This window comes from Orcinus orca, chromosome 6 (assembly GCF_937001465.1).
Source record: "Orcinus orca chromosome 6, mOrcOrc1.1, whole genome shotgun sequence".
NCBI classification, from domain to species: Eukaryota; Metazoa; Chordata; class Mammalia; order Artiodactyla; family Delphinidae; genus Orcinus; species Orcinus orca.
In genome coordinates this window covers 63,721,473-63,743,374 of record NC_064564.1, presented here as the reverse complement: position 1 = coordinate 63,743,374, position 21,902 = coordinate 63,721,473, and the positions used below count along the sequence as shown (strand labels likewise).

The window sequence follows — 21,902 nt, the reverse complement described above, 5'->3', positions numbered from 1 at the left end:
TTATAAATAATGCTTCTATGAACGTTTGCTTTCAAGTCTTTCTGTGGACATGTGTTTTCATTTCTCTGGGATAAATATCTAGGAGTGAGATTACTAAGTTATATGGTAGATACATGATTGGTTTTATAAGAATGTGCCAAACTGTTTTACAGAGTGGCTGTACCAGCAATGCGTGAGGGTATAATTTCTGCACACCCTTACCAACACCTGGTATTGTCAGTCTTTTGGTTAATAACCATTCTAGTGGGTGTGTAGTAGTATCTCAATGTGAGTTTAATTTTTATTTCCCTGATGACTAATGATTTTGAGCATCTTTTCAAGTGGTTATTAGCTATTCATACATCACCTTTGTTGAAAAGCCTATTCTGATATTTCACTTTTTAAAAAATTGAGTTGCAAGTGTTTTTTAAATATTCTATACATGAATGTTTTGTAAGATATGTGATTTGCAAATATTTTCTCCCAGTTTGTATGTTGTCCTCACTTTCTTAAAGGTGTTTGAAGAGCAAAAGTTTTAAATTTCAGTGAAGCTCATCGTGTCAATTTGTTCTTTGTGGATCATCCTTTTGGTGTCATATTTTAAGAAATCTTTGCCTAACTGAAGGCCACAGAGATTTTTCTCTGATGTTCTCTTCTAGAAGTTTTATAGTTTTAGGTCTTAGATTTAGAGCTATAATCCATTTTGTGTTAATTTTTGTGTGTGGTGTGAGGCCAAGGTCCAAGTTCCATAAAATGAAAACCATAGAACCTAACTTAATCAATTAATTGTAAGGATTAATTGAGAGAATGTCTATAATCATCATAGTGCAGCACCTTTTACATAGTAGGTGCTCAAAAAAACGTCGTTCTTCTCTGCTCCGTCACCTAATTTTCTCAAAGTTGCACTACAGAAGGGAAAATTAGTTATTTCTTTTAATATTCTGAACTTCTAGAAAACCTCATGGATGGTTTGTTTGCACGTCTACCTAATATCAAGAGTATTTTGGAGATATGTATTGTATAAGCCTTCAGAAATTTAATTTCAACATAATTTCTGTACCTTTAAGGAAAGAAGAGTAGAAAATACCAGATAAAACGTGGTTCCATCTGCAAAGAGAACTGGAATATGGTTAATGTGCTTAGACCTGAAAAATACTTGATAGATTTTAGATTAGTCCAAGATCGTATTTCAAACCAGGACATGTTTTGTTTTTCCAAAGAAAGAAAGAAGGAAGGAAGGGAGAAACAGAGGAAATTTTTTTTTTGGTTAGTAATATAAGGGAAATTAATGAAGAAGTGCTTACTTAAAGAAGAAGTTAAACTCCAGATTTTCCATTTTAACTTGATCTTGTTTGTCATAACACTTACCTTAGTTGATATATGAAAGCCATTGAACTTTGAGCATCTTGAAAACAAGGGCCGTATCTGTTTGAGTTACTGTTATGTACCTAGTTCTCAGTACAGGGTTTATAGTAAGTGGATAATAAATAGTTGTTGAATTAAAGAGTAAATAAATTAATAGCCATCACACATTCAAGTATTAAATTTGTTATTCTAAGTCATACCTTAGACAATTGGTATGTTATTTTAAAATCCATAGTCAATGTCAAGAGTTGTTTTAGAATTTGAGTCCAAGTTTGTATTGTGTGAGTTTCATGTCCTTTCCAGGTAAAGCATATTTATCCTTAGAGCAGAGCTATGCTCCAGCAGTAGTCCCTGGGAAAACCTAAGCCTTCAGTGTTTGGCTTCTACCTAAGACTTCTTTAAAGAAGAAGGCCTCGAGCCCTGAAAAAAATTAGAAACCACTGGTACAGATGAAGTGGATAGTTATGTACTGTCCCTCTGCCACAAGAGTGAGGAATCTGTCATGAAGAGGTGGCTAAGGGACCCATGGTGTTAATGCAGCTGCTGGTACCTGTGTGTGCCTGAGAGCAGGACTCTTGGGAAAAGTCACCTGTGGCCTTAGCAGGTTCCATCATGAATGTTCAGCTCGAAACTGTGAATATAAGTGACATTTCTAAATTTCAGAGTTGGGCTGAATCAACTTGCATTGAATTGAAAATATAAGCATAATGAAAATTCTTTATTCCTTTTGATAAATACATGGCCAGATGTCAGTGTTGCTTCACATCATAGTCTTATAATGTCAGCGGTCATTGTTGACCCTTCTCTTCTTCTTTATATGAAAATGGCACACTAGCTGCCTTTGATTGGCAAGGTCTCAAACTTTCAAATCTTTCTTTGCTCCGACTACATTTTGATCTCAAACCTAGATACTGTGACCCTGAGTGTGGTATAATCATGCATGTTTCTTTCGTAAGTGCTTTAAGTTGTCCAGAGCTGACCCTTCCTGTAGCACGTTTGTAAGCACAACGTTCCGCATGCAATTTCTGAAATATATAGCTAATGCTGAGATCTTCCTGAGGCAAGCAGTCAGCAGGGAGCTGCCTGTTTACAGGCCTTTTTACATTATCCTTCACCTCTATCCAACTCCAGGTGCGAACACACTGGGACATAGCACGTAAATTGGTGACACATCCCAGAAGATATTGGGCTCATAAATCAACAGAGTTTATGTTCCTATTTGACCATGGGGTTTAAATTATTTTGGTAATGGAGTGAACTTAGATTATTGTCTGATAAGTATATCCAGAAGAAGTCAATACTGTCTATTTATTGGTAGACCGGCACTGCCTTCATTTTAGTATTTCCCTTTCATACCTTGTTTGAAAGAGGTTAGCTGATTTTCATGGGTGAGAGAGAACCAGTAATAAATCTTGCCTTTCGTTTCATTAAATGAATTATATTTTGAGGTCAGGCTGTGTGAGTAAAGGGAGAAGAGGAAATGTGGAGAGGACGGAGTGAGTGCGATTTTTCCTTCCATTTCTAATCTTTCCCACAGTCAGAAAACGTTCTCTGCTAAGAAGTGAGTGAAAAACCTGGAACTTGTGACCTTTTGTAGTCTTTCTTGGTTGTATGTGTTTCTGCAAATCAATTGCCCTGCCCTATCTGATTTCTTAGCTTCTGTGAAATGGAAGATATTATGTTTGCAAGTCTTCTATGCTTATTTTATCCAGTACCATTAAACATAAAGAATGTTTTAGCTTTTTCTGAATGTTATAATATTGATAGTACAATATGTTGAATAATGCTTTATGCATGGTTTTTCAAATCCAAGTAGGGTTTTCTACTACTTGGAAATTTTCGTAATTAATGGTGATATGGTCTGTGCCTGAAAAAGATGCCTTTTGCAGATTAATGGCTAACAACTCAGCTAAAAGGGAGGGGGGTAAAATTATGCATGTCTCTAGTAGTATAGTTATAAGAATAATACTTATAAGTTATTGTTTTTAAAACAAGCCTGATATTTATCCTTTTTATTAGCCTTTAATTAAAACTAGTCTGAACTAATGATTCTATTATGTGATATCCTCTTTTTTGAGGGAGTAACGGATAATATTGAATCTTCTAAACAGTTTATCTGATTTATACCATAAAAATAGTGACTAGCACAAAACAAGTCAGACTCTGGTCATTGCATTCTAAGCAGCCAATATCTGAAGCCCTGTTAAAATAGGAACTGTAAGAGAACTGGTATGAAATTTAATATTTTATTTATAGTTTTAAAATTGATTTCAATACTAGTAAAACTCCTTTCCTATATTTATGTTGAAACTCTACCCCATGTCATTAGTTACGTTTCTAATGGGGTTTTGTTTGTTTTGTCTTGTATTTTGTTTTTGTCTTTGTTTGCAGGAGTTTGGAAGGGCAACCATTTAACCAGTATCTAAGAGTGGGTTCCCTGCAGGAGAAGTCTAATGAGGATGGGCAGCAGCGTGTGTGGTGCTCAAATTCTCTTTCTTCTCCAAGAGTGAGGGGCTCGTATCAGTGTGGAAGGCTGATGCTTCCCCAGGAGGCCCTTCCCCTTGTAGAAAAGGAACCCCTGCAGCTCCAGGTCTTTGATAAGCCACATCTGGGTACCTGCATTGGTGATTTATGTATTCTCCAGCCAAGGGATATGTTACTCTCCAGTAAGTGGAGCCTTACTAAAAATTTTGCTTCCAGTGAGCACCTGCTACATGCCAGGCATTGTGCTGGGCCCTGGAAATATGATGGTGAGAAATAAAATTGAAATGGTTTTTGCTCTCATAGAATTTATAATCTAATGGGAAAGAGTAACATAGGACAGTCACACTAATAAAAATGTACTTCAAATTGAGATAAGTCCTGGAGTGATAGGAATGTAATCCTACAAGAACAGGTAGCAAAAAACCTTATATAGATGTGTGATCAGTGTGACTTCAGCTAAAACCTACAGGATGCGTTACTGGACAAAGGGCAGAGGACAGTGTCCCAGCAAAGAATGTGTAAAGGCTGTTGTTGACAGGAAGGAGCATCCTGCTCAGGGTGCTGAAAGAAGGCAAGTGTGTCTGTTGGAAGAGGTAGGTGGTAGGTCTGGAGAAGGAGGAAAGGGGCAGACTAGGCTATGCCTTGACGACCATGTTATAGGGTTGTATCTTTACTCCAAGAACAGGGGGAAGCCATTGATGGTCCTAAGCAGAAGTCAACATGAAGAGATTTGTTACGAAGCATTTTCTTTGGCTGTCATGGAGAAGATGAATTGGGGAGTAAGCTGTAGTGTATGCTGGGGGGCCAGTTAGGAGAGCATTGCAGTAGATCAGAGGAGGAGTGTTGTAATTTGGACTAGCAGTGGAAGGATCTAAAATACATTTAGGAGGTGAAATCCAGAGGAGTCATGGTGGACTTATACTGGGGCCGAGGAAGAAAGAGGTGTGAGCACGACTTGCAGGGTCCAGCTTGCTCAGCCAAGTGGAAGGAAGCCCAAGTTTCAGGACCAAGGTTATGAGTATACACGTGGCCATTGTTGAGGTTTCCTCCCTTCTTCCCTGCTCTTCCCATCTAGAGCAGTTACTGTATTTATGGCCATCCCAGGACCCTGGGGTTGCAAAGCATAGGATTGTTTTGTTTTGTTTGTCTCTCACAGAGCTGAAGGGATGCTGAGTGCAAGGCCCCATGTCACAGTGTGAGAACAGACATCCCATATTTCAGAAATGGCATGGACAGTCACTTCATTTTCATCTTTAAATGGATATATCATAACATACACACTATTACCTAACTCTAACCCATTTGATAAAATAGTATTTGCCCAAGTAATTCTTCAGTGTGACAGGATGGCCACCCAAATTACGAGTCCTGTTTACCCTCGATGGGGCTTCCATCTTGACACACGAACATTTAAGTTGGGCATAATCACACATTTGTAGCCTTGGTCTCACTGTACAGCTCGTTCTAATTTACCTTACTCCATAGTTCTCCTCTGCACTCATTTACCTGACTTTGCCCCCATCCCACCCCCAGCCCTGTTTCTGTACTCATAGCCTGGGGGCTCCTCTCTGGGACTTTGACTTCCCCTCTGCCTTCCATGTTCCTTCCCCTTTGGCTGTAGGCTCTGGGAAGAGCTCTCATTTTCTGAAGGAGATGGAACTTGGAGAGTCTTGAACACCCTCGTTTTTGAGTTTCACATACCATTTTTAAAGGGAAAGGGTCAGTGACTTACTTTGGTAGACAAAATGTCGTGGTTAGCAGTAATAATAGGAATTAGCAGCTACTGTTTAACAATCACATATGTGCAGTGTTTTACATAACATTCCCATGGCTGGCTAAACCTCAAGAAATATAGACGGATGTGAGATGAAAAGTACAAGTCTCTGGAGCACCCCACATCTGGGTGCCGTCCCACCTGCTGCTTATATATCCTCCCAGGATTTTAAAAATGCATATATAGTCCTTGTGTGTGTGTATATGCACGTAGATCTTTGTTTATTTGAAGGCACCTGGCATCATATTGACTTGTTAGAAGCTAGGAATCACATCCCACGTTCTATTAATGTTATTGCTGATTGGTAGTTAGTGAAGGACATTTAAAACCATTTGCTGGCAAAGCCATCTCCTTTTATCCCTTATCTTCTGCCTCCATTTCTACTTTTTCATAGTAGCATCCCTGGGGTCTTCTTTCTCCTTCTTTGTTGAACCTATAAAAGCCAGGCTCAGCTGTTCTGGCTCCAGCATCACCTCCACTGACACCCCCTTTACAGCTGCCCGTGTACCCTGGGATTCTCCCTTTGGCATGTTTTTGGTTCACAGTTGCTACTACATGGCAGTCTACATCAATTCAAAACTGTGGGTGTCTGTCTCAAGGAAAGTAACTGACAATGCTAACAAAACCTTGTTTTTTGGAGGGAGATGGGAAAAAAAGACCATATCATAATTGAAATATTAATTGGCTGACTGCTTAGTTTTCATTAAGCAAATCAGATATTAGCAAGAATCAGGCTTCAAATAAAGATTAGTATCTAGCATGAAAAGGACAGAGAGGTTCCTACTTCAAAGGTTCATTAACTATCAGAAAAAAGGGCACAACGCAATCCTCAATGTAATTCTGAACCAGGCATTCCAGGCTTGAGTGTGATCAATAAAGCTGAACTCACTGCCCCCCTCTAATGTGTTTTTAAGCCTTTGGATTAAAAGCTCTTGTTTTGATGAATCTGACTATAGCATGTTATCTATATATCATTTTCACTCTTTTCTGGGAATCTACAAACAGCGAAATTCTTATTTTGATTTGACAGCCTTTTGACGACACAAGAATCATTTGGGGAATTTCTGAAATTTCTGACTTCTCTTTAAGGTTAATAGTGTTGAGTAAATAGATTGATTCATTATCCTCTCCTCAACCATCTTATTTATCTGTCTACCATTTGTGACAGACTGGCCTCTGTGGAAATAGGCTGGTAGTAATTACACAGGTCCTGTTCTTCATAAGACAGTCTGTTATGAACATGACTGTTTAAGTTTATGCATTTGCATTACATCTGAGAGGAAGGACATGTTAAATTAACAGAGATAGAAGCAGTAAGTTCCATGGGAAGCATTTATAGAATGAGTTGTTCATATTTTATTGCTATGCTTAGGCACATCTGCAACTTAGAAGAAATTCTGGATTACTTCATTTCTACATATATTCATTTTAGGACTCCTCTCCTTCTGAATTTAACATAATACTGGCTGACATTTTTTGACAAATCATATTCTCACAAATCCTTAAGTTTATCTTCACCCCTTCCTGGTTCTTTTTTTTTAATCCTCTGTTTAAAATCCTCCCCAGAGGTTACTCATTTGCTCGAAATCTTGCACTGCTGAGCTGTGAAAGGCAACATTAACTTAAATAACAGCCAGCTCTTGGTGAGTTGTGACTCTGGGCCAGTCATCTTATTGTTCAGCCCATTTCTTTAAAATGGGACACTGGCCTAGAAGATCTCGTCAGCGTCTTCTGATTCTGGCAGGGAAGAAACACATTGGGTCATCCATAATCATCTCTGACTATAAGCATTAGAATGTGCCCCCAGCCCAGCTGTCCACTCGTTTACACACACATATGCCCCTTTCCCGAGCCCAGGCCTTGATGACCACCTACCTGTGTGGGCATGTGAGGGAGCACGTGCTGGGCCAGCTTGGGTGAGGCCGTTGGTTTGGGCACATAGCCTCACTCAACAACATGGCGTGCCGCTTGTATATTGCAGTATCATTTGGAGACTAGAGGGCCAAGCTCTTCTTAGGCCATAGCCCAAGAGTAATTAATCCTTGACATATTTTTATACACCGCGATGTCTTTTGGCAGTTGTACATTTCACCACAAAAGCTTTGTAAAAGACTTTTCCACAGAGGTAGGCAGAGGCCTCACACCTGCTCCTTTCATCACTTCTATGCTTTTGCTTCCCCTGTTTGCAAGTTTCCTGGTTGTTAAGTTAGAACCTTCTATGTGCCCACCAGAGGATGAGACGGTGCTGCATGAATAGGTCCTCTTCTTGGGGTGTTGATCCAGAAGGATGCTCCCTTTCTTTGGCCGTAGAGGAAGCTGATATTATAAGCAGCTCATGGAGTGTAGCCAGAGAGTGACTGAGATTAGATTAAGGGAAAAGATTATTTTTCATCTAGGTCTGATTTTTCTTGTTTTTGTTTGTTTGTTTTGTTTTTTTTGCATACTCTGTTCCCAACATTTTGGTGTAGGAGGAAGGGCACTGGACAAGGGCTTGAGAAATTTAGAAACCATAATCTTAGCTCTGCCTGTAACGTCTGCCTGTCTTAGCCAGCGGGTTTCTTGTCTAGAAGTTCTGAGTAACCCTGGCTCAGTTCAGGGCTGCTGCATAACTAAGACAGGCTAAGGGCTAAGTGTGCAGTCTGCTCCCACCACAGCCTTTAAACCACCCTTCTCCCTTCCCCGAACCCTCCTCTGTGACTCCCTCGGATTCCACTCTCTGCAGAAGGTATCTACTACCCTAGGCCTGGAGAGTGGTTCTCAGGTCCGTTGTTGAATACTCAAGTGGCAGGGTGCGCACTTCCAATTTGTTGCTGTAACTGCTAGGGAGCATCAGCTTCTTTGTGAGGAGTCTAAATGCTGCCTCTGAAACACCCCAGGAACCAGTCAGTTCTTGACCTTTAGATCAAAACCAAATACCCGCATTTTCTCTTTGTGGCAGCTTTTACATGCTATCGGGTTCCTCCTCAGTCTTCTCAAATTCAAACAAAGCAGTCGTCCTGCCTCAGTCACTTAATACATATTTGTTGTGGGAAGGAATGAATGATTCAATGAATACAAAGTGGTTTTCAGAATGTTCTTCCTCCAGGACACTCTCAAGATGAAATTTTTTGGGACAGCATTCCACACAAAATGCTGGTCTCAGGTGTAAGAACACAGTGCCTGAAACCCAAACTGGCCGTGCAAGTGTGACGACTCGTTGTTCCCTTAATCTGGACATTGAAGACTTACACAGTGCAGCTAGATGGAAGGTTAAATGAATTATTTATGCTGCTATTAAAAATCATGTTTTCAAGGGATATTTAATGAAAAATCATGTTTTCAAGGGATATTTAATCATAAGTGGAGAAATCAGGCTCAGAACTGTATATACAGTATGATCCCAATCATGTATAAAAATATAAATATGCAAAGAAAAAATCCTCAAAGGAAATGCATCAAAACGTTACTGATTATCTCTGGAGGGTGTAATCATAGGTGATTATGATTTTCAACGTTATCACCTTCTTATAGTTTCCATATAAGCCTGTTTTATTTTTATAATCAGGAAAACATGTTATTTGTTTAAAAAGATATGAACCCTTCTGAGAACTCTTTATATTGTGACTCGTTTTTCCCGATTTTCCTTATCATCACGATTCTTTCAGAATCTTGTGTCAGAATTTCATTTTAGTTCTCCCATCTCTTGGGCATCTTGAGGCTCTCTGGGATGTAGCGTGCCAATAATTCCTCTGTTAAATGCTGCTTCTGCTTTATACTGTAAGTTCTATGATATAGTTCTTGCACTTATCTTTTTGTTGTTTTGTTTTTGACTGTTTAATTGCATATGAAACTACTGATATTTTAGTATGTATTTGTTTTACAAGAACTTAGAAAATTTCAATTCAAAAATGATTACAAAGCATATTTATTTTCAGTGTCTGATCTACTAATGAATCAGGTTCTGGGGCACACGTGGTCTTGTAAGACTATCGTCATCAAAAGTGGTCCTGAAGCATGTTAATGAAAGGACATTAAAGCTAAAACATGTCTTGCACTTATCTTTATTATTATTATTTTAGTTTGAGGCCTTCATTTTCCACTAAAGAGTTGCATGAAGTAAAACACCACACCTGTTTTTCTCACTACTAATCCCACTATTCCTAGAACACAAGAGATGCTCAAAAGTTACGTGCTGAGTGAAAGGCTGCCCCACTTGTCTACTTACTAGCTGTGTGAGCTGGGGCATGTCACTGTGCTTCTTTATCTGTATGGGAGATGACACCTGCCTTCCTACCCCATGGGGTTGTTTTGGATTTTCAAACAGGATAACATTGTCTGATCATCTTTAATAGTAGGTTTTTGGCTTCTCAGTGGGTCCTTTCTTCATGATTTTAAATGCCAAGCATCACCTTCTCCCAAGGCTTTTTGTCCCCTCCCTAGCATCCTCCAGATGTTCCCTGTTGATATGAATTAAATCCAGTCACAGTTCACTTCAGACTCACCAGCTGCCAGCCACTGTGCTTTGCTTTTCTCTTCTCCTCTCCTTTTAAGTATATATTAGCTCTCATTTGCCCAACAACCCTGCAAGGTTGTATTATTATTTTCGTTTTATTGCTGAGGAAGCTGGGACATAAAGAGGTGAAGTCGCTTGTGCACGGTAGCAGCTCTTCTTTGACCCTGGGCGGCATGACTGCAGGCCTGGAAGCGCTGCCCTGGGCCATGTCGTTGGGCCCAGCTGCGTGCTCTGGGAAGCGGTGCACACCCTGTGGAACAGAGGGGAGTGGGCAGGGGCTGGCGTGGCCCGAGCTGCTGTCTGACCTCAGAGCCCCCAGCGTGACATGTGAGCACAGGACAACCTTTTCTCCCACAACGCTGATCCTTATCCTTCTTTTCATCTTTCTTTGTTCAGCTTTTGGAACTGACATTTATTTTTAGAAACCACTATAGAGAAATTCACCTCAAGCCCTGCATTTCTTCTTTTTGCAACATACATTTTTATTGACATGATAAAATATTTTGTTCCCCTCATGCTTTAGCCTCTGCCAACAACTAAAAAAGGGGGAAAGACCTGTCTCCTCTAGATGGGAATTTCTCCCCTTTTTTGAGTATGAGGAGTTGCAGTTCTGGGGAGCTTATGCATTAGTGTCTATAGGGAAGACAGCAGGTGGATGCAGCCAGCCCAGGGGCAGCCTTTAGGAACGGTGCTGGCTGTCTCTCTGAGGTGGGAAGAACTGGTTGTGTAGCAGACAGACCTAGTATACATCTCTGCTCCGTAACTAAACACGCGACCCAGGGCAAGGGAGTTGACACCAGTTACTTTATCCACAAAATGAAGATAATAATAAGTGCTAGGATTGTTGGAATTATTGAAATATATTGTATGAAGCAGTTAGCATAGTGCCCAGCAGCACATAATAAACACTCAGGTAGTGTTTATGTTTATAGTGGTGGTTATTATTACTGGTGGTGGTGGCTACTAATTTTCGGGCAATTCATTGGTCAAGAGAGTCCCTAAGCATAAGAGTCCCAGTAATACTTGGGAATTATACATGTTCCATACCTTTATAAAAGGAAAGGTTACTAAAAGAAGGATGTAAGAAGTAGTATCAGAAAACTTTCAACATACAAATCCCATTTTCAAGTAGTTTGTATATCTGGGGCTTTGGGGAGTTTAACTGGAAAGATTTCCTTCTTTGCCTACTGGTGTGATGGGGAATCAGCCCAGGGATCATTGGTGGAATTATTCTAGAACACTCTTGAGAGGCAGAGAAAGGGTCAGGCTACAGCTCTGTCTTCCTGGCTTGGCTACACCACTCAACATAGTCAGTGTGATAGCCAGCTACGGAGCCCCAGTAAAATCAAGCTGCCACGCCAGAGCCTCCAACAGTGATCCCCACAAAACGCTGCAGGAGCCGCAAGCTCCCTCCAGTGTCCGCCTTTAAGGGCTACGTCACTGCTTTCTGCACAGCTTACAGCGTTCAGATAGACCTAGCCGGATGAGTGCAGGAGAGTCCTGAATGGGGACTCTGTGACTAATTCAGTTTATATGGCAGGGGATTTAACATTGAGGAGAAGGTCCTCGACACAGTTGATGTCAAGTGAGCATGAGTCGTGAACACAGAGGTCCCACCTCCCTGCCCGCTTACCTATGATCACATACGGTACATCATATTGTAGATATTCATGTATATATTTGAGTCCCCAGTGGATTCTGAATTCCTTGGGAGAAAGGACTCCGAAAGGACTGTTTTTGTCTCTGTCTTCCCAATGCTGAGTTCAGCGCTAGGTGCCAGGAGACACTCAGTGTATGCCAGAGAGGGAGAAGAGGCAGGAAAGGAGGGAGGAGAGGCCTCTCTCCAGGGCGGGTAAGGGTGAATACATGATTCTTTCGGTTCCATTCATACTCTCCAATTACGAGGATGCGGAAAACCCCTGGCCCGCACTTCAGAGCTGCCTCGCTGAGGCCTCACGCGCTCTCTGCCTGCCGGTGTCCGTCCCTCACAGGCCTGTGCCGTCAGGTCAGCTCCCCAGTGTCACCCCTGATTCTCGTACTGACTTCTCTTATGCTTCCTCACTTCAAAAGAACCAGAAAGATAATTCCAAAAGAAGTTGCCTAACTTTGTATACTTTCTATGATTTTAGAAGCTTTTCCAGAATCTCACCTAGTTCTAATAACAAAGATGTGACTTCTTTTAGCACTATACCTTCTGAGGCTTAATGCCGTAGTAACTTTGAGAAGAATAAGACCGCCTCCATCTCTGGGATCTCAGTACCTTTACCAGGAATTGTGTTCACTCTTGGCTTATAGCGGAAGGGAAAGTGTATACTAACCAATTGGCCCTCAGGAATTTACCAAACAAGTGTCAGTACTGTTCAGTCTCTGAAGAAGATACGATTGTTTAGAAGATAGGTGTGGTTAAGTGTTGGGGCACTGACGAAGTGTGGCTGCTGGAAAGGAGTTTGGCTGTTGGAGGGAATAAGGAGGGTGTCACGCCAGCTTAACAGAGATAACCAGAGTATCTTAGAGAAGGGGTGCGTGTGTGTGCGGGAGTGTGTGTGTGTGTGTCTGTGTATGTGTATGTGTGTATGTGACCCTTAAAAAAGAATTAAAAATCTATTACAAAGGAAAACTGGATATCAGACATAGAATTTTCCCGGAATGATGGCTGTCAGTGTGGAAGCAGGTTGGCTTGGATCCATTAACCCCCAGGCTGAAATGACAGTGTTTCACAACTAGCACAGAACAAAGATAAGAGGTATGTTGGAAGGCTGTCACTGTAGAAGAGCTATAGTCAGCGGAAACAGCATGGAATTAGTTCTTCCTTTTAGGTAGGATGTATAGTTTATGCTGGGAGAGAATCTTCTTGTGCGGTGATTCTCAACGTGGCTTAGCATCAGATGGCTTGGGAGGGCATTTAGCCTGGACCCCACCTTGGACTGACTGAAGCAGAATTTTCTCTAGTGGCTAAGAATAGATTTACTGCACTAGAAGAGTAAGTCTGATGGTGAATTTTTCAAAGCTGATGAAATTAACTTTATAAATAGTTTATATACCTTTTCACCAAGTGATCCTGGTTCTACAAGTCTATTCTAAGAATATAGACAGTAACTTGGACCAAGATTTATGGAGAAAAATATACAATAGTATTATACATGATGGGGAAAATTGGAAAGACCTACATATCTCACAGTAGGCGCGTGCTTAAATTAATTGTGGAATATCCATAATGTTGCATATATTCAGTAAAATGGAGTTTTCAAAGGATAATTAATAAGATCCTCTTAATTACAAGTGATAAATAGCAAAGTACAAAATTATATATGTATATGCAAAAGGGAAAATATATTATGTCACTTATGAGGTGCTTATAAATAGCCAAATTCTTAGAGACAGAGAGTAGAGTGGTGGTTACCAGGGACAGGGGGATGGGGGGATGGAGAGTTATTGTTTAACGGATATGGAGTTTCAGTTTGGGACGATGAACAGCTTCTGGAAAGGAGGGTGGTGATGGCTGTACAGCACTGTGAATATACGTAAGGCCACTAGAATGTGTACTTGAAAGTGGTTAAAAGGCAAGTTTTATGCTTTGCCTATTTTACCACACTAGAAAGACCCCTCCCCTCCTATGGGATGTGCTATGGGATGTGCTATGGGATGAGTGAGGAACACGGTAGGAACTGCAGTGTGAGCTCTTCACAACAGCACTCTTGCCTGATTCTTCAGAGAGAGGTCAGTTGTGTGCTCATGTGAAAGAAAAGAAAGGTTGTAGCTATGAGGGAAAATATTTTATCTGTACAGGAGGCCCGAATTTTTCTTTTTTTTTTTTTTTTTTTTTTTGCGGTACGCGGGCCTCTCACTGTTGTGGCCTCTCGCGTTGCGGAGCACAGGCTCCGGACGTGCAGGCTCAGCGGCCATGGCTCACGGGCCTAGCCGCTCCGCGGCATGTGGGATCTTCCCGGACCGGGGCACGAACCCGTGTCCCTTGCATCGGCAGGCAGACTCTCAACCACTGCGCCACCAGGGAAGCCCCCAAATTTTTTTTTAAAAATGCATGGAAGTGTAGAGAGAAAATCCACATGGTAACAGGATTTACTTCTAGGTGGTGGAAATATGGGTTGTTTTAAATTCTTCTGTCTTAAAAAAAAAAAAAAAAAGTCTATAATTTTCCCCAAAGGAAGATATAGTAGAAGCTCAGAACAAAAAGTTATTTTTCAGAAAAAGAATTTTTAAATGTTTTTCTATCTTTGTTAATTTCTACATGAAGGTTGATAGCAAATCATTATGACTTATATTCAACAAACAGTCCAGAATTTTATCCATGTGAACGTGGTGCATCCCTTTGAAAGCAGTCCCCATGAGAGTCCCCTATAAAGGGCTCCCACTGCAAAGAGTAAATCTTCAGACTGTGGGGAGTATTGGAAACTTGGGCACAGTCACAAATCATCTAGGGCCGTGCCTTGTAAACAGGTGGGCGGTGACATGAATATGTTCCCTTCCTTTGTGAGGGATGGTTTTCCTCATAGGCCCTTTGAACGAGGATTAGGTGGTCGGGGAAACCCTCCATTTTTGTATTCCATCGTTAAATGGAAAGGGTTTTTTCCTCACTTTGTGAGGCGGGATCTGCCATCACCCAAACTAGCCATTCCTTAGCAGTCAGGGTCGTTAGTGTCGAGCAACAAAAACTGACTGTAACTCAGGAATTCCCTGGCGGCCCAGTGGATAGGACTCGGTGCTTTCACTGCCTGGGACCCAGGTTCGATCCCTGTTGGGCATCTAAGATCCCACAAGCCTTGTGACGTGGCCAAAACAAAACAAAACAAAACAAAAAACTGACTGTAACTGATTTAGGCACTACAGGAACTTAGTGGAAAGTTATAAGGATGCCCGCAGAATCTCCAGGAATGCAGAAAAACAAAGTCAAAAAACAGGTGAGAATGAGGGATGCTGCTCAGCTGGAACGTGAGTAGGACCAGGCCACGTCCCCTTTCGGTCCACCTGGACTAGGGTTCTGCCATCGGCACGTGGGATCTGTCACTGCTGCTGCCGGCCTCTGAGAGCATTCTCCCCTCCACCGTTTCTCTGCATCTCTGGTCACAGGTTCTACATCTACTGGCAGGATGTAACTAATTGGCCGGGCCCCGGTCCATACCTGCTGCTGGGCAAGGGAGTATCTGGCATCTTTCAGCACTTGTAATGGCAGGTGAGCTCTGCCTTCCATGGAGACTCTGAAGGGGAGAAGGGGGTTCAGATGCTGGGAAGCCAGATGACAGATAGCCAGTATGATTAGCACATGGCTTTCAGTCAGTCTTGTTAATCTCTGCCCGAGTCCAGTAATGAGCAGGTGATTATCCCTTAAAATGCCAGCAGCTGCTGGCATCAGTTTGCTCTCGGTCACTTAAGCATTTTCTGCATGGGGGACTGTAAGAGGTTCCAAACTATATGCTGATTAAGTACTGGGAGTTCACATACCGTGTCTTCATCTGGTGCAGCAGGACTGATAGACGGAGCTGCCTGCCCTGTGGTTTATACCTGATAGGAGTAGAGGTGGGAACTGGGGGAGGGAGGAAAGCAGGCAGCATGCAAGGACAGCTGCTCCTTCTAGAGGGTCCCTTTCAAAGGGCCTAGAGGCAGTTCCAAGAACACAGTGACTTCAGAATTCAAACAGTCAGACTGGCAGTTGGGCTCTCCTCTTTGTTAGGAGAGCAAGTACAGGAGTTTGGCCCTGACTTTGGCAGGAATGTGATTTGACACCATCCTCTTACCTGGGATTGTGAGTCATCGCAGTCCTTTAATCACAGCCCTTTAATCATAGGCAGAACTCCACTCCTGACTACGATGACTATTTCTGTCTTTAATTTTTACATCATCTATGTAGTACTCTAGCTACAGGCTTACTAGCAGCTGCAGACACCAGTGTCCCTGTGGAGAGGGCTCTGGCAGATTTCAGGGGAGTTCACACATCCCTGGAGGCAGTACAGCAAAGGGTAAACAGGTATTTCTGTCAGGCGAAGGCAGACTTCTTCTGAGGGTCTAGACAGCAACTGAGAAAAACACATTAGTCAAGGTTTTTAATGCATATACTTTTCCAGCAAAGTGTTACTTGCTCCAGTAACACACTAAGAACTGCATCAGGAAAGGTCTCTTTAACATTTTACATCCTTTGGTAGAATAGATCTCAAATTCTATAATGCTTTAAAAAACCATCCAGGTCACATAGAGCTGTGCAGTGTGGGCTGGAATCTTCATTTTTCAAGTGTGTCCCCAGCAGTTGGGACTGCACTTTGAGAAGCTCTGCTCTATTGTCTGATTCCTCATGCACAGCCAGGGAGACGTGAGCCGCTGAAGGCCTTTAAGAGAGAGGCAGACCCTTCAAGCCATTGCTTTCCATAAACTGAATCCCCTCATCTTCAGATATTTTATTTATTTTATTTCATTTTTTTCAGACCTCTCATTTTTAACAGAAACTTTTTTTTTTCCCTGCATGAAGTCCTACTCAGAAACCCAACCTATAAAATCAAAAATTCTGTTCTGGTTGAAGTGATCATGGTGGCCAAAGCTCATGTACTCCACATGGATTCCAGCCCTTGCAGGGACCCCTGAGGTCCCCAGCCCACAGCTGTGGGGCTCAGTGTTACAGGCTTCCAGGTATGGACACGACACCCTCTGTCTGTCCCTAGCTTGGGGAGGTGGACACTGTTGGCTCCTCCAGTGTCTCACACAGGTGGTCAGTAAATAGATATCAGATTAGTGACTGTGACAGTTTTGGGGACACCCAGCAGCTTCTATGCTGGAGGGGTCGGGGAAACGTAAATATCAGACTTTTCAACTTCTTTTCATCAGCCCACGTGCTCCTAATCCCATTTCTATTTAAATGCTTTATATGCCATGTAGTCATAGAAAGTTTCTGGCAGACTCAAGAATTGAGACAGCTGATGAATTGAAACCACTTCTCTATGGAGGAAAGTAGATGTTACAGAAATAAACTCTTGTGTTTTACTATGAGCTGCCTTAAGTCCATTTGGGAAGTAGCTGGGGTGTAAATAATAAGTAATACTCACTAAATGAAGTTATATGCAAATCCAGGTACATCCACTTCCAGCTAAAGGACCTGGCAAAGAGTGAGAAATTGGGCATCATGACTGAGAATAATGCCTCCTGGTGGTGGAGGAGGAAGGGAGATTCTCAGAAAATTTTATGTTTTTATGTGTTTGATTGGTTATTTTTCTTTATTCTTCTACTATGAATAAAGAAAAAAAGTTCTGAAGGCAAGAAATTGAGAAAGCCAACCGAACTGTCTTCCCTAGATTTTGACAGGAAAGTGTGTGAAGTGACTGTGGCCGATCCAGAGCACAGCTGGGTGGAGGCTGAGCTGGGGTCACTGGGAGGTCACTGTGCCTGGAGGCTGAGCTGGGGGCTCTTGGGAGTCACTGTGCCTGAGCTGGGGGGCTCTTGGGAGTCACTGTGCCTGAGCTGGGGGGCTCTGGGAGGTCACTGTGCCTGGAGGCTGAGCTGGGGGGCTCTGGGAGGTCACTGTGCCTGGAGGCTGAGCTGGGGGGCTCTTGGAGGTCACTGTGCCTGGAGGCTGAGCTGGGGGGCTCTTGGGGGTCACTGTGCCTGGAGGCTGAGCTGGGGTCTCTGGGAGGTCACTGTGCCTGGAGGCTGAGCTGGGGGGCTCTTGGTGGTCACTGTGCCTGGAGGCTGAGCTGGGGGCTCTTGCAGGTCACTGCCTGGAGGCTGAGCTGGGGGGCTCTTGGAGGTCACTGTGCCTGGAGGCTGAGCTGGGGGCCTCTGGGAGGTCACTGTGCCTGGAGGCTGAGCTGGGGGGCTCTGGGAGGTCACTGTGCCTGGAGGCTGAGCTGGGGGGCTCTTGGAGGTCACTGTGCCTGGAGGCTGAGCTGGGGGGCTCTGGGAGGTCACTGTGCCTAGAGGCTAAGCTGGGGGGCTCTTGGAGGTCACTATGCCTGAGCTGGGGTCTCTGGGAGGTCACTGTGCCTGGAGGCTGAGCTGGGGGGCTCTTGGAGGTCACTGTGACTGGAGGCTGAGCTGGGGGGCTCTTGGAGGTCACTGTGACTGGAGGCTGAGCTGGGGGGCTCTGGGAGGTCACTGTGCCTGGAGGCTGAGCTGGGGGGCTCTGGGAGGTCACTGTGCCAAATTAAGATTTGCTGTGAGTAAAGCGCTCATTGCCAGTAAGCAAGACGTCAAACTGTATCTCAGACATTTAGTTCCAAAGAATTTTTCAAAAAGGAATTGTTCCTCACTTGGTAAAGTTGCATATATTTAGTTTACTAATAAGGGTGTATGTTTATGATAAATTCCTCAAGTATACTTTATACTTTCCTCAGGCCACATTTCTATGGCCATTGCCACACCTTGGTGTTATGGTACGTAGAATTGCAGGTCAGGATTGGTTTGGGGTAGTCATTTTAAAGGCTAGTAAACCTCTGTTGAAGGTCAAATCTGTGAAACTAAGGGCATAACTCTCCTGCTTGGAGGTGGCTTGTGGTGGGTGAGTAGATGGGGACTGTGGCCTTGTAATGCCTGAGGCCTGGACTTGCCTCTGTTGGGACTGAGGAAGGGCCCAATAGAAAACGTCTCATCCTGACTGAGGATAAGCAATTTAGAGAGAGAAAGAAGTCAGAGTTTGAAAACTTAACATATCTCCTTTGTCATAAAGCAGATGCTGGAGAGTGTGGCTTCCATCTGTAGGGAAAGAATTTTCCTGATACTGGACCTGAGAATTAGGCCTCCTAGAAAGGTAGTACAGGGCACCGCCAGATCCTCTCTGTGAAAGGAGCAGAGCAGAAAGCAAGTTCTCTGCCGGCAGAGGGGCTCCAAAGAGAAACGGAAGGTGAGGGGTAAGCCAGAAGTTACCAGCCTTGCTTGGCTTACAGACCCTGGCTATCTCAGCACGTTTTTTATAGCGCTCCTAGGCCAAAGGAAATACCTAACAGTTCCATCTACTAGTTTGGTCTAAACAACTTAATAGTAGTAATAAGCTCGGTGTCTGACAACTGTGTTTTCCCTGAAAATATCCCTATTTCAGAACCCCAGTAAGTTTGCTGTGGTGCCCCAAGGCACTGTAGTGCATCGTTTGGAAAATGCAGTCTCCTTCAGAAAACTCAACAATATAAGTGTCACTCCTTACTCTCTTGGAGAATGAGTTTGTTTTCTACATCTATAACTCTATTTCTGTTCTGTAGATAAGTTCATTTGTACCCCTTTTAAGGTTCCACATATAAGTGATATCACCTGATACTTGTCCTTCTCTGTCTGACTTACTTCACTCAGTATGACAATCTCTAGGTCCATCCATGTTGCTGCAAACGGCATTATTTTGTTCTTTTTAATAGCTGAGTAGTATTCCATTGTATATATGTACCACATCTTCTTTATCCATTCCTCTGTTGGTGGACATTTAGGTTGCTTCCATGTCTTAGCTATTGTAAATAGTGCTGCAATGAACACTGGGGTGCATGTCTCTTTTTGAATTATGGTTTTTTCCAGATATACGCCCAGGAGTGGGATTGCTGGATCATATGGTCGCTCTATTTTTAGTTTTTAAAGGAACTTCCATACTGTTCTCCATAGTGGTGGCTGTACCACCAACAGTGTGGGAGGGTTCCCTTTTCTCCACACCCTCTCCAGCATTTATTGTTTGTAGATATTTTGATAATGGCCATTCTGACTAGTGTGAGATGATACCTCATTGTAGTTTTGATTTGCATTTCACTAAGAATTACTGATGTTGAGCATCTTTTAATGTGCTTTTTAGCCATCCATATGTCTTCTTTTTTTTTCTGATTAATTTTATTTGGAGTATGGTTGCTTTACAATGTTGTGTTAACCTCCACTGCACAACAAAATGAATCAGCCATATACATACAGATATCCCCTCCCTTTTGGACTTCCCTCCCATTTAGGTTACCACAGTGCATTAGGTTCTTGTGCTATACAGTATGTTCCCATCAGTTGTCTCTGTTATACATAGTATCAATAATGTATATGTGTCAGTCCCAGTCTCCCAATTCCTCCCACCCCATCACTTTCCCCCTTGGTATCTATACATTTGTTCTCTATGTCTGTGTCCTATTTCTGCTTAGCAAATAAGGTCATCTACACCATTTTTTTAGATTCCACATATATGCATTATTATACGATATTTGCTTTTCTCTTTCTGACTTACTTCACTCTGTATGATACTCTTTAGACCATCCATATTTCTATAAATGACCCAATTTCATTCCTTTTTTTGACTGAGTAATATCCCATTGTATATATGTACCACATCTTCTTTATCCACTGCTCTTTTGGTGGACATTTAGGTTGCTTCCATGTCCTGGCTATTGTAAATAGTGCTGCTGTGAACATTGGGGTGCATGTGTTTTGTTTGTTTGTTGTTGTTTTTTCGGTTTGTTTTTTTGAATTATGGTTTTCTTAGGGTATATGCCCAGTATTGGGATTGTTGGGTCATATAGTAGTTCTATTTTTAGTTTTTTTTTTTTAACATCTTTATTGGAATATAATTGCTTTACAATGGTGTGTTACTATAATTGCTTTACAATGGTGTGTTACTTTCTGCTTTATAACAAAGTGAATCAGCTATACATATACAAATATCCCCATATCTCTTCCCTCTTTCATCTCCCTCCCTCCCACCCTCACTATCCCACCCCTCTAGCTGGTTACAAAGCACCTAGCTGATCTCCCTGTGCTATGCGACTGCTTCCCACTAGCTATCTATTTTACATTTGGTAGTGTATATATGTCCATATATATACTACCACTCTCTCACTTTGTCCCATCTTACACTTCCCCCTCCCCATGTCCTCAAGTCCATTCTCTAGTAGGTCTGCGTCTATTCCCGTCTTGCCCCTAGGTTCTTCATGACCTTTTTTTTTTTTTTAGATTCCATATATATGTGTTAGCATACAGTATTTGTTTTTCTCTTTCTGACCTATTCACTCTATATGACAGACTCTAAGTGCATCCACCTCACTACAAATAACTCAGTTTCGTTTCTTTTTATGGCTGAGTAATATTCCATTCTACACGTGTGCCAAATCTTCTTTATCCATTCGTCTGTCAATGGACACTTACGTTGCCTCCTTGTCCTGGCTATTGCAAACAGAGCTGCAGTGAACACTGTGGTACATGACTCTTTAAATTATGTTTTTCTGATCCTTTGTATTTCTGCAGTGTCAGTTGTTACTTCTCCGTTTTTATTTCTAATTCTGTTAATTTGAGTCTTCTCCCTTTTTTTCTTGATGAGTCTGGCTAATGGTTTATCAGTTTTGTTTATCTTCTCAAAGAACCAGCTTTTAGTTTTATTAATCTTTGCTATTGTTTCCTTCATTTCTTTTTCATTTCTTTCTTTCTTTATTTTTTTAACATCTTTATTGGGGTATAATTGCTTTACAATGGTGTGTTAGTTGAATCAGTTATACATATACATATGTTCCCATATCTCTTCCCTCTTGCGTCTCCCTCCCTCCCACCCTCCCTATCCCACCCCTCCAGGCTGTCACAAAGCACCAAGCCAATATCCCTGTGCCATGCGGCTGCTTCCAACTAGCTATCTACCTTACTACGTTTGTTAGTGTGTATATGTCCATGACTCTCTCTCTCCCTGTCACAGCTCACCCTTCCCCCTCCCCATAACCTCAAGTCCGTTCTCTAGGAGGTCTGCGTCTTTATTCCTGCCTTACCCCTAGGTTCTTCATGACATTTTTTTTTTCTTAAATTCCATATATATGTGTTAGCATACGGTATTTGTCTTTTTCTTTCTGACTTACTTCACTCTGTATGACAGACTCTAGGTCC

At 42.3% G+C, this 21,902-nt stretch overlaps 1 protein-coding gene and 1 long non-coding RNA gene across 5 annotated transcripts in view; both read left to right on the top strand.

The window, feature by feature from the left end:
• KDM4C (lysine demethylase 4C) overlaps positions 1-21,902 on the top strand; it is a 404,294-nt gene that overhangs the window by 358,150 nt on the left and 24,242 nt on the right. The gene's annotated exons all lie outside the window — the stretch shown is intronic.
• Positions 17,549-20,711, top strand: LOC125964767 (uncharacterized). 2 transcript variants are annotated; one of them, XR_007478035.1, is made up of 3 exons: positions 17,549-17,608; positions 17,878-17,994; positions 18,182-20,711. It is a non-coding gene; the product is annotated as an uncharacterized LOC125964767 (long non-coding RNA). The 2 variants fall into 2 exon arrangements; XR_007478036.1 differs by lacking the exon at positions 18,182-20,711 and adding an exon at positions 18,065-18,095.